A 6,000-nucleotide genomic window follows, 5' to 3' on the forward strand; every position below is an offset into this window, starting at 1 on the left:
AAGTTAGAGGACTAAATGTAAAATCCATCCCACAGGGACTTCCTAAAGTCCAATGACACTCTGTGGAGGTGTTGAGCATATAAAAAGTGAATGGATTACACTCATTGTGTGTAGCTTTGTCAGCCATGACATATATGCAATATTAATTATATTCTTCATCACGTAAATCATCCAAGTATATTTCGATGCAAATTACTAATATAGGACATTATATAACATAGCTTAGCAATTTATCCCATGAATGTCACCTGCACATATGAGGCATGTGTAATTATAGATAGAGTGTATAGTGGAGATTGTAGTCTTGTATTCAGGAATAACCCACAGGGGACAATTTGTCCCTAAGTGTTTTTAATAAAAAGGAATGTACAGACTACATGTACATACAGTGTGACGTAGAGCTGTAATATAAACTGGTTTTCTAAATATCCCCAGGAGTACCTTTTTAGACACAGTCATTGGCTAATATTTATGGTGGAAAGTATCTTTCCTATTTGAAAGTTTCATTGAGATTCTAAACATACTCATTTCTTGGAAGCAATGCTTAAATAAATCAGCTAGTATGATTCTCCAAGCAGTAAATATAAAGTCCAGCCATATTGTTTATACACTCTGCATTATGCTACAGGACTATGTAAGATAACCTTATAAATGCATCCACCCAAACAAAGACAATCTTTACAAGATTGTGCTTAAAATATTAACATAAAATATTTTTCCATAGATAGGTCTCAGATAAAGAGTATATATATATATATATATATATATATATACTGATATATAGATAAAATACAAATAATTATGCATAGCATCCTTCATGTGAAATATCACACATTGATTTACAGAGAACGGGAGCATCACTGACGCTGGGTGTGCTTCTTTGGAGAGTCACTGCTGCCCCCATCGGGACTCCCTTTTAGTTTGCCCCTGCTCAGGATGGTTCTTTGATTCAGAACTTTGACTGAGTCCAGAAGTGTGTCTCAGGCTCTTGGCTGCAGTCAGGGAGGCAGCCTGGAGCAGGGGTGTTACCCCATTTCCGTCCCAGACCTTTTTGCCTCCCTTCCTCGTATGCACTCTCTCCTTTATAGCAGGCTTTGTTTCCCCCACGGGGCACAGCTGGGCGTGCCTACCTCCATGACTGGCAGCTCTGGCAGCTACGCGTGGGTGTGGTCAAGCGGCTCGCCTGCAGACAGGAGAGGCTCCCCTCCCACTCCTGCCTAAACTCAGTATGGGGTTTTTGGCCCCCGTTACAGAGAGAATGTAGTATAATGATGCTTTGCACGACTGTAGCACCTTTCATCAGAGCATCTCAAAGCAATTTGCAAACATTCATCTGCTAAGCCTCACTCCACTCTCAGCATTATTATACCAGTTCTACAGATGGATGAAGGAGGCACCGAGAGCTAGTGTGGCTATACTCTGAAAACTTACTCTAAAAATGGCACAGTGGGATTCATTACTTATTGTGACTTCCAAAATAAATGTTCTCCAATTGCAGATAAAAATATCAAGTGGAATCTTGGCCCCCATTTAAGTCAACAGCAAAGCTCCCATTGATTTCAATGGGGCGAGGAGTTAATCCATGGTTTTTCTTAACTGCCCCCCCAGCAAATGCAACCTGAGACCTACAGGTCAAACTGTGTCCTTTCTGGTTTGGTTATCAGCATTAGTAATGAAGGTTCTGCGGTAAAATTATGCCCTCGGTTATGGAATCAAAAGGCAGCAGGACTGTTCCAGATGGGGTGGAAGACAAGGCTCTGATACAAGCAGTGGGGAAAGTCAGTGCTAAATGGATAGAGGGGGTGTGGAGGGGAATAGACAGAGACAGAATGAAACAGCCCGAAGGCTGTGGTGAGTTTTAGAAACAAGAGGGGCAATGTTGAACTGGGCGCTGAAATGAATGTGATGCCTGTGGAGTTGTTTGAGGCCAAGAGAAATATGCTGGTGCTTCTTTGTGCAGAACAGCCAGGTCGGCACTGTTCTGGGGACAATGCATTCTGTAGAGTAGCTGGAGGCAAGGAGTGGGATTTCAGCAAAGACAGAGTTCAGGCAGTGTCCCAGAAGCGGTGGTCCTACAACAATCGTCATTTTACACTTATACTTTAGATTTTCATTCCAAAATTCATTATAATCACCCTAATTAATTCTCACATGACTCTGGGAAGTAATACATCACATTTACAAATAGTTAAACTGGGACAGCAAAATGTTAAGTGATGCCTGGGGTGATGCTAAACTGGGAGGGGTGGTAGATACACTGGAGGATAGGGATAGGATATAGAGGGACCCAGACAAATTAGAGGATTGGGCCAAAAGAAATCTGATGAGGTTCAACAAGGACAAGTGCAGAGTCCTGCACTTAGGATGGAAGAATCCCATGCACTGCTACAGACTAGGGACCGAGTGGCTAGGCAGCAGTTCTGCAGAAAAGGACCTATGGGTTATAGTGGACAAGAAGCTGGATATGAGTTAACAGTGTGCCCTTGTTGCCAAGAAGGCTAACGGCATTTTGGGCTGTGTAAGTAGGAGCATTGCCAGCAGATCAAGGGATGCATAGGCGCAGACTCTGTGGGTGCTCCGGGGCTGTAGCACCCACGGGGAAAAATTGGTGGGTGCTTTGCACCCACCAGCAGCTCCCCGCCCCAGCTCACCTCTTCTCCGCCTCCACCTCCGAGCCTGAGCATGCCGCGTCCCACTTCTCCCCCTAGCTCCCAGCGCTTGTTGCCGCAAAACAGCTGTTTCATGGCAGCAAGCACTGGGGAGGAGGAGGAATGCAGTGCACTCCGGGAAGAGGTGGGGCTGGGGCGGGGATTTGGGGAAGGAGTCCAATAGGGGCAGGCAGGGGGTGGAGTTGGGGTGGGGACTTTGGGGAAGGGGTTGGAACAGGGCTGGGCAAGGGCGGGAGGGGGCGGGGCATGGGTGGAGTCGGGGCGGGGCGAGGGTGAGCACCCACCAGAACCTGGAAAAGTTGGCGCCTATGAAGGTATGTGATCATTCCCCTCTATTCGGCATTGGTGAGGCCTCATCTGGAGTACTGTGTCCAGTTTTGGGCCCCACACTACAAGAAGGACGTGGAAAAATTGGAAAGCGTCCAGCGGAGGGCAACAAAAATGATTAGGGGGCTGGAGCACATGACTTATGAGGAGAGGCTGAGGGAACTGGGATTATTTAGTCTGCAGAAGAGAAGAATGAGGGGGGATTTTATAGCTGCTTTCAACTATCTGAAAGGGGATTCCAAAGAGGATGGATCTAGACTGTTCTCAGTAGTAGCAGATGACAGAACAAGAAGTAATGGTCTCAAGTTGCAGTGAGAGAGGTTTAGGTTGGATATTAGGAAAACCTTTGTCACTAGAAGGGTGGTGAAGCACTGGAATGTGTTACCTAGGGAGGTGGTGGAATCTCCTTCCTTTGAGGTTTTTAAGGTCAGGCTTGACAAAGCCCTGGGTGGGATGATTTAGTTGGGGATTGGTCCTGCTTTGAGCAGGGGGTTGGACTAGATGACCTCCTGAAGTCCCTTCCAACCCTGATATTCTATGATTCTATGCCAAGGATATGAAAAGGAGGGGCAAATGAGAGGTCTCGGGTGAGAAGAGAGATAGAGGGGATAGAAAGATGTTAGAAGGTATGTCTACACTGAGGGCTTGTCTACACTTAAAACGCTACAGGGGCACAGCTGCACTGCTGTAGCACTTCAGTGTAATCACTACCTGCATATAGGAGGGGTTCTCCCATCAGCGTAGGTCAGGGTTGGCCAACCTGTGGCTCCGGAGCCACATGCAGCTCTTCAGAAGTTAATATGTGGCTCCTTGTATAGGCACCGACTCCGGGGCTGGAGCTATGGGCGCCAACTTTCCAATGTTTCACTGCTCAACCCCTGGCTCTGCCACAGGCCTTGCCCCCACTCCACCCCTTCCCACCCCCTCCCCTGAGCCTGCCATACCCTCGCTCCTCCCCCTCCCCCCAGAGCCTCCTGCATGCCACAAAACAGCTGATCAGAAAGTGCGGGGAGGGAGGGGGAGGTGCTGATTGGTCGAGCTCCCGGTGGGCGGAGGTGCTGGGAGCGGGTGGGGGAGCTGATTGGGGGCTGCTGACATATTACTGTGGCTCTTTGGCAATGTACATTATTAAATTCTGGCTCCTTCTCGGGCTCAGGTTGGCCATCCCTGGCATAGGCAATCCATCTCCCCAAGAGGCGGTAGCTAGGTTGACAGAAGAATTCTTCCTTCAGCCTAGTGCTGTCTACACCAGGAGTTAGATCGGCATAGCTACATCTCTCTGGGGATGGATTTTTCACACCCCGTAGAGAATTAGCTATGCTGATATAAGTTCCCATGTCGACCAGCCCTGAATCTTTCTTGTTTCTTAGGTCTGGTCTACTCTGGGAATCACTCTTACAGATTGCTTTTTCTATTTGGTAGGTGTAGCAGATTGAAGGGGCAGCTAGGAAAAGAGCAACTGTTCCTCCAACCAACTTGAAATGAGCAAGAGGACATAGTGAGGATGACCAAGGGTTAGTTGAGGTCTGTTAGTAGCTCCTTGTCCCACGGAAACATTTGTGTTTCCTTTCAACTAACGTAAAATTCAGCATTTCTATTACATCTTAGTATTATCAGCCATTTGAAAATCTTTATGTCCGATTGTCCTCGCATGGTGCTGGAAAACAATACGTGGGAGTTATTTTTCATACAGGTTTCAGAGTAACAGCCGTGTTAGTCTATATTCGCAAAAAGAAAAGGAGTACTTGTGGCATCTTAGAGACTAACCAATTTATTTGAGCATAAGCTTTCGTGAGCTAGAGCTGTAGCCCACGAAAGCTTACGCTGAAATAAATTGGTTAGTCTCTAAGGTGCCACAAGTACTCCTTTTCATTTTTCATACAAGATCCTTATGGGTTTCTTTCTAGTAAACTAATTTTACATGACTCAGATTTAAATAATAAAAAGGCTTAACTCCAGCCTGAGAAGAGTATATTGTCCACAATGATAGCCTCGAGACAAACACTTACACCTTTGGGACTCCACAAAGGCAGCAATTAGGCAGCATTTTATTGTGATGCAGTGAGTGCGCAAAAGATGAAGTTACACTACTCTCAAGAGCCTAGAAACCAAATTGGCTTCCTGGAGAGAGAACATAAGAAATCTGGCAACCTAAAAATATTTAAAGAGCTTATGACTCCCTGGGGAGAATTTCAGGCTATTGAAGTGGAAAAGACCAAGCATTTGCTAAGATTAAAAAAAGGCTTTTTAATGAAAAAAAAAAACCCAAGTGCACAGATTTGGCGTGTGTGCGTGTGGCATGTTTAAAAAGGAAAAAAATAAACCCTAAAATCAATCTGCAGCAGTAGATTGACCACTGAGGATCCAATTCAAACTGCCTAGACCTAAAAATAAGAGGCAAAATATTTTTGAAAGAGAATTTCTCCAAGAAGACATTTCAGAATTATAAGCTATCCAGGTCAAGAAAGGTTTAAAAGAGTGTGAAATGGCTGGGCTAGAGGGCATCTCCATGAAGTCATGTTTGCTCAGGTGGCCCAGCTTCTGAAAGGTTTTGCTCAGCCTGTTCTATCCTTCGTTGGGTCTCTGTGTTCCACCTTTCAATCTCGCTTCTCTCTATCCTTTGCTCTAACTAGGGCACGCAGTAGGGGTACCTATTAGCCCCGCTCTTGGCAGCATCCCAGCATCCAATAGAGCGGAACAGCAAAATAAAGACAGATGGCAAAGTAACTAACATTTCTTCATTCACCATGGCTGTTACAAACTTCTCTACTGCACCCACTCTAAGGCCTGGTCTGTTATTTTGGCTAGGGGTGTGATTTTTTTTACCAATATAGTTGTACTGGTATAACCACTAGTGTGGATACAGCTTAGGATTGCCAACTTTCCAATTTTCAAAATGCCCCTGTCGCTTGCTCGCTCCACACCCCCGCTCCCAAGTCATTTGCTTTCCCCTCGTCCTGGACTCACCTGCTGCCTGCAGAGCCAAAGTCTGCCTGCCTGCCCA

Source organism: Eretmochelys imbricata, chromosome 1 (genome assembly GCF_965152235.1).
Source record: "Eretmochelys imbricata isolate rEreImb1 chromosome 1, rEreImb1.hap1, whole genome shotgun sequence".
Lineage (NCBI taxonomy): Eukaryota > Metazoa > Chordata > Testudines > Cheloniidae > Eretmochelys > Eretmochelys imbricata.